Source organism: Microcaecilia unicolor, chromosome 9, assembly GCF_901765095.1.
Source record: "Microcaecilia unicolor chromosome 9, aMicUni1.1, whole genome shotgun sequence".
In the NCBI taxonomy this organism is placed as follows: Eukaryota; Metazoa; Chordata; class Amphibia; order Gymnophiona; family Siphonopidae; genus Microcaecilia; species Microcaecilia unicolor.
The window spans coordinates 154,190,455-154,205,501 of NC_044039.1; positions in this window are offsets into that span (position 1 = coordinate 154,190,455).

Below are 15,047 nucleotides of genomic sequence, written 5' to 3' on the forward strand. Positions count from 1 at the left end.
ATAGAGGCTGGCAAAAATATTTTTAAAGTTTTTTTTAAGGGTGGGAGGGGGTTGGTGACCACTGGGGGAGTAAGGGGAGGTCATCCCCAATTCCCTTTGGTGGTCATCTGGTCAGTTCGGGCACATTTGCACGGCTTGGTTGCAAGAAAAAATGGACCAAATAAAGTCGGCCAAGTGCTCGTCAGGGACGCCCTTCTTTTTTCCATTATTAGCTGAGGACGCCCATCTCTTAATCACACCCCAGAACCGCCTTCGCTACGATGCCAACATGCCCCTGTGAACTTTGGTCGTCTCCACGACAGGAAGCAGTTGAGGATGCCCAACATCGGCTTTCGATTATGCCGATTTGGGCGACCCTGAGAGAAGGACGCCCATCTCCCAATTTGCATCGGAAGATAGGCGCCCTTCTCTTTTGAAAATAAGCCTGCAAATCTAAACATAAGCTGATCAATATTCTAACAGTATCAATGAATATAAGACCCAGTCCCAAAAAGAACTTATAATACTTCTCTATGAACCAAGCAGGCTTACATATTGTGGTTGATTCAAGACCTCAGTGGGAACTTGTTTCACAAGAACTATTTTGCTCTTGACTCACCTGCCTCTTCATCGGTCCATAGTAACATTTAATTAACCATCAATTTACTTCATTGAGATATATAAACTTTTTTTTCCAATATTTAAATATATAATTAAAATATTCAAGCAACTTAGCTTTTAACTTTTCAGTTGCGGGACCGCTAACCGACATGCGGTATGTTCTCACTGCATCAGGGTTTCGTCCATCACCAACATTGCACACCATTAGAATTCAAACTTTCAGCTGGCATAAGTCCTCATGCCCAAAGTTGAATGCAGAATTCATTGCCCAAAGTTAAGCACTGAATTTGGGACCCTTTATAAAATAGTATGGAGCAACAAAGTTTATTGGTGCTGAATGTTGGGCACATTTATAGAATCCAGCCCATAGTATTCTGAAAATCCTCATAAATTTAAATATCTTGTTCATTTAAATTTAGGTTGCAGCCACTAGATGGAAAGTTTACCTCAAGAAGGCCAATTTTCAGATAGCAGGATTTAGACCAGCTAATTCCCGTGGTTGGTGCTGAGAGTTGATAGTCAATGTCGGGCTATTTCCAGTGGCTGACATTGGATATCCAGTTTCATTTTGGCAAGTCAGAACTTAACCAGCCAAGCCGGTATTCAGCTCTGGTCAGTTAAAGTCAGGCTGGCCAAACATATTCTAGGGTTTCACACGGCCAAATATGGCCACCAAAGTTGACTGGTCTGACTTTAAAAATTAGCAGATAGCTGGTTATATCGCCCAATATAACCAGCTATCCACTAGCTGCTAACCAGCAATATTAAGCAGTATGTGGCCAGCCATAATATCGGCTAATAGCCAGTTATCCCACATTGAATCGACCAGGCAACGATTCTGGCTGATCAAATGCGGCTGAATATTGGGGGCAGGTGTCTATCTTTATAATTTATTTATTCAGATATTTGTTGCCCCACCATTCCATAAAACATCATAGTAGTTTACATTTAGAAATAGCATTTTGGGCCTAACTGCTAATATTCAGCATGACATAAACAGTTAAGTTTGAGCCAGCCCCCCCCCCCCCCCCCCCCCCCCCACACACACACCAGATATCCAGTGCCTATCACCAGAAAAAGCCCAACATTGAATATCTGGGGGCTGATCATGGCACTTAGATGGGCTGCCCCCATGGGGTGAATATCAGTCTCATTGAGACTATAAGTGCTGGAAAAGCCCCCCCCCCCCCCCCCCCCCTCAGCTTTGCAGTCATTAGAAGAGACTTTGGTTTTAGATGCTCATGGTGGAACTATGGATGCTGCAGCTGATCTTGTCTATAATGCATTTCTCAGGAGTTTCTGTCAGTTTGTCAGGACATTTTTACTTTGGAGACCATATGGAAGGCCATTTTTGAATTTGGACAAGTCATAGTACCCCAGATTAAGTTTTTGTCAGCCAAAATACAAGAGCAAGAGGGCAGTATCACAAGTAACATAGTAGATGGTGGTGGCAGAAAAAGACCTGCACAGTCCATCTGCCCAACAAGATAAACTCATATGTGCTACTTTTTGTGTATACCTTACCTTGATTTGTATCTGTCATTTTCAGGGCACAGACCATAGAAGTCTGCTCAGCACTAGCCCCGCCTCCCAACCATTAAAGTTCAAGAAATTAGAAAAATGTCATAGAAGTCTGAAACTAGACTATAATCTACTAGAGATTTAAATTCTATTTAGGTTAAAGGCATTGCTAATTTAAGAACTAAAGGCCTCTTGTGCTAGCAGTTCATGGTGCGGTAATGCTGACAAAGCCCATTTGTCGGCATTGCCATGCGGGAACCACTAGGGCAGCTTGATAAAAGAGGCCATAAGGTAGGAATGTGGAGACTGTCACTAGGAATTGTAATCTCATTAATTTCCCTAAAGCTCCATACATTTCACCTTACAACATGTTTAGAAGATATCTTATTGAAAAATTGGATTCCTGAAGCATCTATTCCAGTTAAAAAAAAGGAGATTGGAAAACAAAAGGACAGATTTCTTTGTTGTTTCTATGGAAGAGCTGTCGGTTGCATGTTGTGAACAAATGAAAATGAGCCAAAAAAATTTGTTTGATGACAATAGAGCACACTTTTTTTGCAAATAGTGCATGCTAGTTTTAAAGATTATACCCTCTTTGCAAAGAATAGGAACTATTTCAAAGAAGGTGCACTCATTTAGAAAGAGTGTGCACTATTTCCAGATAGTGTCCGCATGCGAGAACCATTGCATATACGCAAACCATCTGGAAAGAGTGTGCATTCTTTCTGAAAGAGTGCACCCTCTTTACAAATAATCTGTGCTTTTTGCAAAGAGGTCACTGACAATTTCCTGCATGGCAATGCTGACAAAGCCCATTCACTTTGAATGGACTTCATTGGCATGACTGCACGGGAATTGCTAGTACAGTTTGGTAAAAGAAGCCCTTTGTTTTTTCTTAAATATTTGTGTAAATTCATAGTTAAACATCAAAATGTCAAGTATACCTTTTTTAAGGCTAGTCAGTTGTCAGCTTTTATTAATAGCAGTTTCAGTGTCCTCTTTGAATATCAACATAGCCAGTTAACTTTAAACCAGCTAAAAATAAACCAAATATTCAATTCTGGTCACTGGAAATGGACCAACATTGAATATCCAAGCTGACCGCTGACCACAAGACTTAGCTGGGCACCCTCCCACGTGAATTCATATATGAGACATTTTACATAATTCTAGAAGTATTCTCCCTGGCAATAACTCTTTAGTTGTACTTTTTCAGGCAAATGCATTCAGGTGACAAAATTGCTTTATGTTAAAAAATGATTAGTTCCATATTCATTGAGTACTAATTTATTAAGTAGCTTTCTAAAATTTTATTTTGACATTAGACCTATATTAAAACAAATATAAACCACAGAATATGAGCATATTAGATTAGTCAGAAATATAAATAATAGATAATTCCATAAATTGCTTTTACACTCTCGGGGTAGGAAAAAGAGGAGGGAAACAAAATTCTCATGAACAGTGAGCATCAACCAAAAAAAGTGATATTGACAAGAGATTATTTACTGTTACTCTCTTATGGTATATATGTATAGCCTTTTATTGTATGATTCTGTGTTTGCATTAGTCTTCATTATCTATACTATTGATGCATGATATTTTGATGCTCTAGCATTTTTTACTTATATTTATGTGATTATGTAAGCATATTTTTATACATTTTTTATTTTATTATCATTAGGCTTGTTGACCCCTGAGACAGACCAATGTGCCGAAACATGGCTGTGTCGGGTCCCTTTACACGACTACTATAATAAAGGTCCTTGCATATTTTGGAATTCTCCTGGTATTTGCCTCACTTATTTTTGGTTGATACTCTTGGGGTACCCAAACAGTTCATTGAAAACACATTATTTAGCTTATATATTATGTTCTGCTATGGTAAATCAGTGGTTCTCAAACCTGGTCCTAGAGACAGCCCAGCCAGTCAGGTTTTCAGAATATCCACAATGAATATTCATGAGAGAGCTATGCGTGCAGTGGAATCAGTATATACAAAATCTCTCTCATGAATATTCATTGTTGATATTCTGAAAATCTGACTGGCTGGGGTGCCTCCAGGACTAGCTTTGAGAACCACTTTGTTAGATATTTTCATTAAAAATCAGTGAAGATATTTTTCAATGAATGGGTAAGACAGTATAAAGAAAAGGGATTTAAGCTGTAATGAGAGTGAAGCATTAGTTTTGGAAGTATTTTTACTCTTATAAGATCTGGCATCAGTTTTTTCCTCATGTTCAGAACAGCTGGCTGTGCAGTCTTCTGATGCAACTTCCTTAAGGATTCATAAAGGGAACTCACCCTAGAAGACCCTAGAGCCAACTGTTCTGTGCTTCAAAGCTCTTCAGCTGTTTTGTGAATAAACCATTAGCAGAAAAAAGCTAGTAACAGTTCTAGGCTTTTATTAAAATCTTCCTAAAAATGTTAGGAATGATAGTTCTGTGCTCCTGATGCTCTTTTAAAAGCACATGAGGTCAGCTTCTATTTTAAAGATATTAGATAGTTGGCTATATAGAATGATCACAAGACTGATTTACTAAACTATTTATTTATTTATTACATTTCCCACATACAGCAGGTCCAGTGCGGCTTACATAGTAAAAGAAAGCATCTTACATTAACTTTGTCCTTTAATACATGTTAATTAGCCCCCTTAATTGTTAGCCTTATACCTCATGGTAGTATGGTTAGACTACGATTATGGCCCAGGCAACACTATTTTTGAAAATGTATTCTCTGGGTTGGAATCACTAGGGGGCCCTTTCACTAAGGTGCATAGGCGCCTATGCGTGTCCAATGTGCATCAAATTAGAACTACCACCCGGCTACCGCGTGTCCCGAGCAGTAATTCTATTTTTGATGCACATCCAGGTGCCATTATAGAATATGTTCTCAGCACATGGCATTAGGGTGCCTGAAATGGGGTGCCCAGTTAGAGAATTGCCCTCTTTAAGCCCTTCTCAGGAGCTTTAGCACAGACATCAGTAGAACAATGCTTCCAGGGAATAGGGTGCAGCCTCCCAGCAAAAGTGATGGCAATAAGTGGATCTGTAGCTTAATGGTTAGTGCAGTGGGCTGGGAACCTGGGGCACCAAGTTCAATTCCTACTGCAGATTGTTGTGACCCTGGACAAGTCACTTAACCCTCCATTGTCCCAAGTACATTTTTGCGCCCACTGGTGATGGGAAAAGTACCAGTATATAATAAGTAAATCACTTTGGTTGTACCATGGAAAGTTGGCATATCAAATGTATACCCACCTTTCCATAGATCTCTAAGGGAAAAAAAAAGATTGTTGAGCTTATTAGTTGGCATGGATGGACAGACTGGATAGAACTTATGGTCTTTATCTACCATCACTTTCTTTATTTCTGTAGGAAATATGAGTGTACTTGAACGTAACTCACCTTGAGCTATCAATAAAAAGACATAAGCAAAATCCAAATAAACATATTCTATATGTTCAAAGATAAGGATAAGCCCCTAAATCACCAGATGTGAGAGAACAAGGTTGAATCTAGTTTTCCTTCCTCCTTAGTATTGTCAAGTGTCACTGCAACTGTAAATCCATTGTCATGCTTCTGTTGACCTCAATGCAATCACAAGCATATTGAACCACAGTAAGTCAACCCAACACAGCTTGATGCCAGTGAATCCCAAGCCACGGCTAACAATGTCCAAATATGGGGTCACCCAGGAAAAATAGACTAGATTAAAACTGCTATGTCAGTCCCACTGAAGAACCCCATCTCATCAGTGCCTAATGTAAATGCCATCCTCATCCCCACAACTTCCACTTTGCCCAAGCAGTATAAGGGACAGAAACCAGATGCCCACAAACAAAGAGAAGTAAGTAAAATCATGAGTCCTATCCCTTTCCTGAGCACAGTCTGCACTCCCTGTTTTGTACACACACATGTTGAAATCATGGGGATAAGGCTAGCATTTTATATCAGGTGAATGATGAGACTTTTCAGTGACACTGGACTGATGATTTTGATTTATTCCCTCATTTTGTAGTCATTTGGTTGATGTTTCTGTTCCTTTATTGAAAAAGAAAATATATATATATCTCACAAACAGCACCTGGCTGCCTCCATTTAGGTGTCTTGAGGCTGTGTGGTAGAAGCCTATTCTAAAATGAAACCTGGGTGTTTAGGTTCCCATAGTTACATCGGCCATAGTTCTAGCATGTGGGCACCTACATGTGGCAAGTACGCATGTAACTCATAATATTTTGTAAGTAACATGTGTAAGTGGGAGCCCCACCTTTTGCTCTGCCCATGTGTATGCCACCCCTTGCAAATACATGCTTTGTAAGTTAAGATGGTATTTGCAGAATATCATTCGGGCACACTGCTAGCATTTACACTGGTAAGTTCACATATATCCAATAACAGCTAGTATACTAGCCATTTACACACTCACCTTTTGGTGACTTAAAATGGCCAAATCAACTTAAAGAGACTTTAAATCTTAGGGTGGGGACTATTTACCAATATATAAAACTTCCGTCCCAGACCTCCAATTTTTATCTACCACAGTTCAATTTCAATACACTCTTATTTATTCATTCAGTTTTTCGGGGATCATCAAATTCTTCCTTCAGCAGCTCCCATTTGGGCACAGCGTCCCATCTGTTGTGGCGCTGTGTACATCCTCATAGATCAACCCGAGATATTTTTAAAAATATATATTAAAAAATATCTCAGGTTGATCTATGAGGATGTACACAGCGCCACAACAGATGGGACGCTGTGCCCAAATGGGAGCTGCTGAAGGAAGAATTTGATGATCCCCGAAAAACTGAATGAATAAATAAGAGTGTATTGAAATTGAACTGTGGTAGATAAAAATTGGAGGTCTGGGACGGAAGTTTTAAAATGGCCAAAGCCATCTAAGTGCTGCAGTTTCTTCTTTTTTTTTTTAAAGCACTTAAGAGGTTGGTGCTACTGATGATTGCATAAGAGCTTTAACATATTGGTCTGAACCACTGTATAGCTGTGTTTTGCAATACAGAAAAATCATTCTTCCTAAATTCAGATTATAAAATCAGTTTACATCTATAGGTCAGCAGTTACCTAAAGTCTACCTACGTAATATAAAGTCTACCTATTTCTGCCTATTTATTTTTAGGCAAAGTATTCACTCATTACAAGCCAGTGCCTGTTCCTTATATAGGAATATAGGAAACTCACGTAGTCTGTCTTTTTTTTTTAAACACATTCCATTCATGTATACCTATACCAAAATCCTGCAGGCAGGTTCCAGGTTATTCCTCTTATAAAACAGGTATGATAAAAATTAGTGCCACGTGACCTGACACAATTTGGCATGTTAAGTTGTACAAAGCAGGACCTCAACTTGAATAGCATTAAAGAATGAATCTCTCTTAGCTAAGTTGGAATTAAAATGTGCAGGGCCGTGCCAAGGGTCTCTGGTGCCCCCCTGCAGACTATCAGTTGGCGCCCCCCCCCCCTGGTTTGGCACAAGAGCCAACTTCCTGAGGTCTTCCTGCAATTTTTTACAATCTGCATGCATTTTAACAGATTTGAATTTTGAGTCATCTGCAAATGTAATTGCCTCACTCATCATTCCCATTTGCAGATCAGTACAATATAGCACCGGTCCCTTTACAGATCTAGAATAACACAGCTTTAGAATTTCAACAGGACATTTAAATGAACTTTAGTTGGTGCCAGTCAAGTTAGTATTAAGGTGTAAAAGTACCTACATTCAAAAGAGCATGATTATAACAGGGTGCCTATGTGGAAAGTGAAAAAAAAAGGTTCATATTTTATTTTAATTTTCTAAAAGCCAGTTTCTCATACATCTGCACACAGCTACTGAAAACAGATCTTTTCAAGAAGGCATACCATAATCATCCATCTTAAACACTAAATAATAACATTACACAGATCTATGATCCCTCCCCATCTTCAAATCCTTGCTTAAAGCCCACCTCTTCAATGTCGCTTTCGGCACCTAACCATTGGACTAACCAGGAAACCCAGATTGCCCCAATTTGATTGACTGCATTCTTGTCCTTTAGATTGTAAGCTCCTTTGAGCAGGGACTGTCCTTCTTTGTTAACTTGTACAGCTCTGCGTAACCCTAGTAGCGCTTTAGAAATAGTACTATACAAAACCGAAAGCCTATCACATGATTGATTACCCTCCATTGCTACCTATATTTAAGCACTACCACTTTAAACATCCTTGTCATTACATTTACTCCGAGCCATCATTTTAAAGTCAATTACTTTGGTTTTTTTTACATAGTTGCTGAATCTTAAGTACTACTAGAACTGGAAATATGACTGTGCTATTGCTATACATATGTCACAATCCATTTTATTACTCATCATCAGCTTATCTCTTCCTTTCCTTGTGCCTTTAGTCTCCCCTCCTTCCTCCCTGATTCTAGCTTGTTCTCTCCCCCCCCCCCCCCCACTCAACACACAGAAATTTCCTTGCCTTGTTTTTCCTATCTTCCTCTTTGTCTTTTCTGTTCCATCAGCTCTTATTTTCCCTTCCTGCTGCCCTTACTCTCCCCTCCTTCGTTCCTCCCTGATTCTAGCTTGTTCTCTCCCCCCCCCCCCAAAGAAATTTCCTTGCCTGCTGTTGGCTGTTGTCTTTCTTTTCTTCCCCAGCTGGCCTGGTTGGTTCCAGTTGAGTTCCCCCACCCAACCTGCAGCCTCAAATGCACTTCCTTTTTCTTTATCCATAAGTAGGCCCACGCCACGCCAGCCAGCCAACAAAGTAATGAAAAGTTAACAACAAACAAGGCAAAACCTTACCAATGCTGTCCACCACAGTCTGACTCAGTCTCAGCAAAAAACAAAATTAATGCGGAGCGCCGCGGGAGCAGGAGCAGCGATCAATCGTCCAGCAGCGGCACCGGCTCTCCTCTCTCCTCTCAGCACTGCTGCACTCCAACGCGGCATCAGCAACACCCTTCCAGGTCCTGGAGAGTCAGACTGCCTGCAAGGCTCCATAGTCCAGGCGGGTGCGTCAGAGCTGGGGCGGTGCTAAACAGATGAACAATGAGCTGCGCACGGGAAGGCAGCAGCGAGCCAGTCTGCCAGACCCAGCAGCGCATGCGCATAGGCGCCAACAACGTGAGAGAGGTTTATATTTTTTAATTTTAGAACACTACTCGGCCGCCGGCGGCGGCGCCCTTGATTGGCAGGCGCCCTCCTGCCGTGCTTACTGCACTTACCGGGTTGGCACGGCCCTGAAAATGTGGTGCCAGAACAGGATTGGAAGGAGGCTCTCTCAGATATGGGCTGAACTAAATTTCTTTACAGAACATGCCATAGCATCCACTTGCATGCAATGCAATTTTAATGGGCTTGAGGCCTCCTCCTGACTGCAGACTGACTTAATGAGGAAAATGTAGACTGTGTAGAGGAATACAACTGCAGAATGCTTTTGTGTTATGCAACAGCTCCCCCATCTTACAGGCTAAAGAATTCAAACTAGAAAAAGGTCTCCCACTAAAAGGAGCCCTGAATAACTACACATTCCTTTCAGTCCACTAGAACACTTGTTCTTCTATTCACATTTAAAACACTTGATTGCCTCTTTTCAGGAGAATATAACAGAGTAATCCAAAGATGTAGTATACCAGCAATCAGCACACTGCATACTCTTATTTGATAAATGCATAAATTAATATCATGATTTTCAAATAGTGTATGATGATGTATTAGCAAATGAAAAAAAAATGTTTTCAGTATTATAGGATTCTGCTCCTTGACTATATTCCTAAATATAACTCATATATTTTTCATTGAAAATATTTAAATACAATACCCTAACATTTTTAAGAGTTAAATAACTAGGAAAGTGTTTATGACAGAAACCAAAAAGAGAAATAGAATTCATAAGAATATAAGAATAGCTATACTGGGTCAGATCAGTGGTCCTTCTACCCCAGTATCCTGCCTTCAACAGTGACCGATTCAGGTCACAAATACCTGGCAGAAACCCAAATAGTAGAAACATTCCATGCTATCAATCCCTACTTTGTAACTATGGGGACAGAGTGAGGCCTGAGTATGTCCATATGCACTAGCACTATATCGCAAGTGGCTAGAGAAGTGGGAAACCTTCTGGAGTGTCTCTGAGTTTATTACCAGCTGTCCTGAGATCTATTCCAGAGACATTTATTTTGTTACACCCTGTTTGATGATGCGGGAATGTGGACCTAGAAGAAGAAGGAACCTAGGACAGAATGAGTGTTGAGTTTGTTCATAAGCCCTAGCACTTTATTGCAAGTGGCCAGATAAGTGAGAACTTTATCTGGATTGTTTCTGAGTCTGATATTGACTGTCCTGAACTGTATTGTGGACATCAGCATTTGGTCATGCTCCTTTTGATGATGTGGTGGACAGATACCTCAAAGAACCTCAAAGAGAAGTGTGGCTCCAAAAAAATTACCTGTGCCTCAGGTGCCATGCTGAACATGTTCCAAAACAAAATGTTCCTTGGTGTACCTTTTAGCTGGTACCTGGTGGGTAGCTACTGGATTAGCTTCCTTGATTTTTTGTTTGTAAATTTTATTTGTATTATTGCAGTGAGTTTGGCTTCCATTGGGTTTATCGTTTAAAAGGGTAAATATGCTAGATGTTTTTATATGAATTTAAAATATCAGAAAAATACTGGGGGTGTATAGGTCATAATAGTGGGGGGGGGGAGTGAACTGCAAGATTTTGGGAGTAGGGGAAGGATGTTTTAGAACAGGGGTATGGTAAGGGGAATATGATTTGATTGAGTTGACCTAGGTAAAATTAAGATTCTTGGAGCTCTTACTATTGGTAAGATTGATCTATTTGTAGTAAATCCCTCAGTGCAGGATTTAAGGAAAATAATTTGAATTGTCTTTTTATATGAGAAAAATAGCTTTAAGGATAATGAAAAAGCAGTCTAACATGCCTTTGAGGGGTGCCCAAGTTTTCCTGATGACGTACTCGCAGGACGTCCCCACGAAGGGGCGGAGAAACCTCTATTATCGAAACAAGATGGGCGACCATCTTTAGTTTCGATAATACGGTCGGGAACGCCCAAATCTTAGCATTTAGGTCGACCTTAGAGATGGTCGTCCCTAGAGATAGTCGTCCCCGATTTTCGGCGATAATTGAAACTGAGGACGCCCATCTCAGAAACGACCAAATCCAAGCCATTTGGTCATGAAAGGAGCCAACATTCGTAGTGCACTGGTCCCCCTCACATGCCAGGACACCAACCGGGCACCCTAGGGGTACTGCAGTGGACTTCAGAAAAAGCTCCCAGGTGCATAGCCCCCCAAAACCCACTCGCCACAACTGTACACCACTACCATAGTCCTTAGGGATGAAGGGGGGCAACTAGATGTGGGTACAGTGGGTTTGTGGTGGGTTTTGGGGGGCTAACATTTACCACCACAAGTATAATAGGTAGGGGGAGGATGGGCCTGGGTCCGCCTGCCTGAAGTTCACTGCAGTACCCACTAAAACTGTTCCAGGGACCTGCATACTGCTGTCATGGAGCTGGGTATGATATTTGAGGCTGGAAAAAATATTTAAAAAAAACTTTTTCAGGGTGGGAGGGGGTTAGTGTCGACTGGGGGAGTAAGAGGAGGTCATCCCTGATTCCCTCCAGTGGTCATCTGGTCATTTAGGGCACATTTTTGTGACTTGGTCATAAGCAAAAAAAGGACCAAGTAAAGTCGGCCAAATGTTCGTCAAGGACACCCTTCTTTTTTCTATTATCGGCCAAGGATGCTCATGTGTTAAGCATGCTCCAGTCCCACCTTCGCCATGCTTCTGACACGCCCCTATAAACTTTGGTCATCCCCGCTATGGAAAGCAGTTGAGGATGCCCAAAATCGGCTTTCGATTATGCCGATTTGGGCGACCCTGGGAGAAGGACACCCATCTATCAATGTGTCAAAAGATGGGCGCCCTTCTCTTTCGAAAATAAGCCTGTTTGTCTCCAGGGAGGGTGGAGTGGTATTTTAGAAAGACATCCAACTTGGTATTTAGACATCCAAGATAGAACATCTGAAGTTCCACTAGTATCCTAGAACAGGATCTGCCAATGTAGAGCCCTTTCTAAAATACACGGTGAAATGGATGTTTATGTGCCGATGACATGCATCATGAACATACATTTTAGAAATAGTATCTTAAGATATCTATGTTTCTTTATATGGTTGACACATACATATCTATGTTGCCATTTCATAGCATAGATCTTCATATGATGCCCCAGAGATGTTTAAATTCCTATATTGCCCTGTTGACATTTTAGACATCTACAGTAACAACCATTTTAGACAAATAGATGACTAAGAGGGGCATAATCGAACGTCGCCAGCCAAATAGATCGCCGGCGATCTGTGTTGGCGGCGGCACTACAGCTGGCCGGAACCATATTATCGAAAAAGATGGCCGGATATCTTTTTTTTTCGATAATACGGTTTAACCCGGCCAAATGCCGTGGAGTTCGCCGGGTTTGAGATGGCTGGGTTTGTTTTTCAGAGATAATGGAAAGTTATGTCGGCCATCTCAAACCCCGGCCAAATTCAAAGCATTTGGCTGAGGGAGGAGCCAGCATTTTTAGTGCACTGGCCCCCCTGACATGCCAGGACACCAACCAGCCACCCTAGGGGTCACTGCGGTGGACTTTCATAAAAGCTCCCACGTGCATGCACAGCTCCCTTACTTTGGGAGCTGAGCCCCCCAACCCCCAACCCCACTACCCACAAATGTACTGCACCCACTAAAATTGCTCCTGGGACCTGCATACAGCCTCTAGGACTTATTGCTGCTGTATAACTTTGGCACACCAGTTCACACCTGAAGACTAATCTCTCTGAAAAAGTCCTTTCTTGAAATAACCACATTTACTCACAGTTAACTGCAGATCAGAGGTTGTGCCCCACTGGCAAAGAGTCCCTTGGTACTAAGATTAGCAGTAGGTCAGAGCTGGCACAATGGTGTGCAATGCCCTCTTTCAGCACCATTCAAGGTAAGAACTACGTTCTCTAACGTGGGTAACACAGGAAAGGGAACTAAAACTGGCTTACAAAAATGGCCACTACCGCATGGACTACAACAGGAAACAAAACAGGCACACTCTGACCCAGTTAGCAGGGGGGAAAAGCACCATGGGAGTATAGCCCAGTACCCTACACCCACCACAATGCATTGCTAATGTGACTCTGCAGGGCACCTAACAGAAAAGGTGTCACACTCACCCGAGAGCCACATCGCAACCAGAGAAAGGCTGTCGGAGGATAGAACACATTCTGCTGTCATGGAGGTAGGTACGGCATTTGAGGCTGGCATACAGGCTGGCAAAAAAGGTTTTTAGTTTTATTTTTTTAGTTTGGAAGGGGATTGGTGACCACTGGGGGAGTATGAAGAGGTCATCCTCCATTCCCTCCAGTGGTCATCTGGTCAGTTGTGGCACCTTTTTGAGGCTTGGTCGTGAAAATAAAAGGACCAAGTAAAGCCGGTGAAATACTGCTTAATGCCGCTTTTTTTTTCCATTATCGGCAAAAGCCGGCCATCTGGTAGCCATGCCCATGCCCGCCCATGTCCCGCCTTCGCTAATCTACCAACACGCCCCCCTGAACTTTCGCCGGCGAAGTGATGGGAAAGCGGCGATGCTGTCAAAAATGCCGCTTTCGATTATACCGATTTCGCCGCTTTTAAGAAATCGCCGGCCATCTCCTGATTTGTGTCGGAAGATGGCTGGCGATCACTTTCGAGTGGAGGAGTAGCCTGGTGGTTAGGGTGGTGGACTTTGGTCCTGGGGAACTGAGAAACTGAGTTCGATTGCCACTTCAGGCACAGGCAGCTCCTTGTGACTCTGGGCAAGTCACTTAACCCTCCATTGCCCCATGTAAGCCCCATTGAGCCTGCCATGAGTGGGAAAGCGCGGGGTACAAATGTTTAAAAAAAATAAAAAACTGGTAAAATATCAATGAGGCAACATAGGAACTTAAATATCTACCTTTTGTGGATGATACCAAAATGAACAAAAATATATATACTACTAATGGTGTGAATAACATGGGGAGAGATGTAGGGAAGCTTGAAGAATGGTCTAAAATTTGGCAGCTATGATTCAATGCTAAAAAAGAAAAATACAGGATCATACATTTGGGCTGCACAAAACCAAGCAAGCAGTATAGTAGAACAGTGAAGTACTTTTGTGCATGAAAGAAAAGCGGAACTTGAGGGTGATCATATCTGATGATCTTAAGGTGGCCAAACAGGTAGACAAAGCAATGGCAAATTCATAAAATTGCTTGGTTACTGTAAGATGCCAAGTGGGTTTGGGCATGGCTAGAGCAATAGTACAGCTGGACAGGAGGTATGAGTTCAACATAAAAGGTGTTTATTTACAGGACACAGTGTCTTGGTCCTGTTACCTCACCGTGACTGGTTATAGCAAGGATAATCCTCTGCATTCAACAAGCAATTATTAATATTTATGTTTATGTACCCTTGGGCTTATTCTTCTTAGAGCCCAAGGCATAACGAGGGCCGTCACCTCGGTTCAACAAGCAGCCCTAAGCCAGTTTCTAGCAGTGGCTCAAACACAGTTTGCAGCTGTGGGGTTGTCATACCCAAAGCACAGTCCCTCACATTTACTCCAGGGGTCGGCTCTAAATCCAGTCTGACCTTCAACACTCTAACCAGTTAAGCAACACCAGCAGTTCCAGTAGTCTTGAACAGTTCAGTTGAACAACATTAATATTCCAGCATTCTGGAACAGTTTAATTAAACAGTAGTCTAGCTTATCACAGTCCACTACATGTCCTTATGCTTTACCCCTGCCATATGTTTTTACTTATTCTCAGGGCTTCCCTTAGCCACACAGCATAACTTGTACTCACTCTTACAGTCAAGCAGGTCACATTCTGAA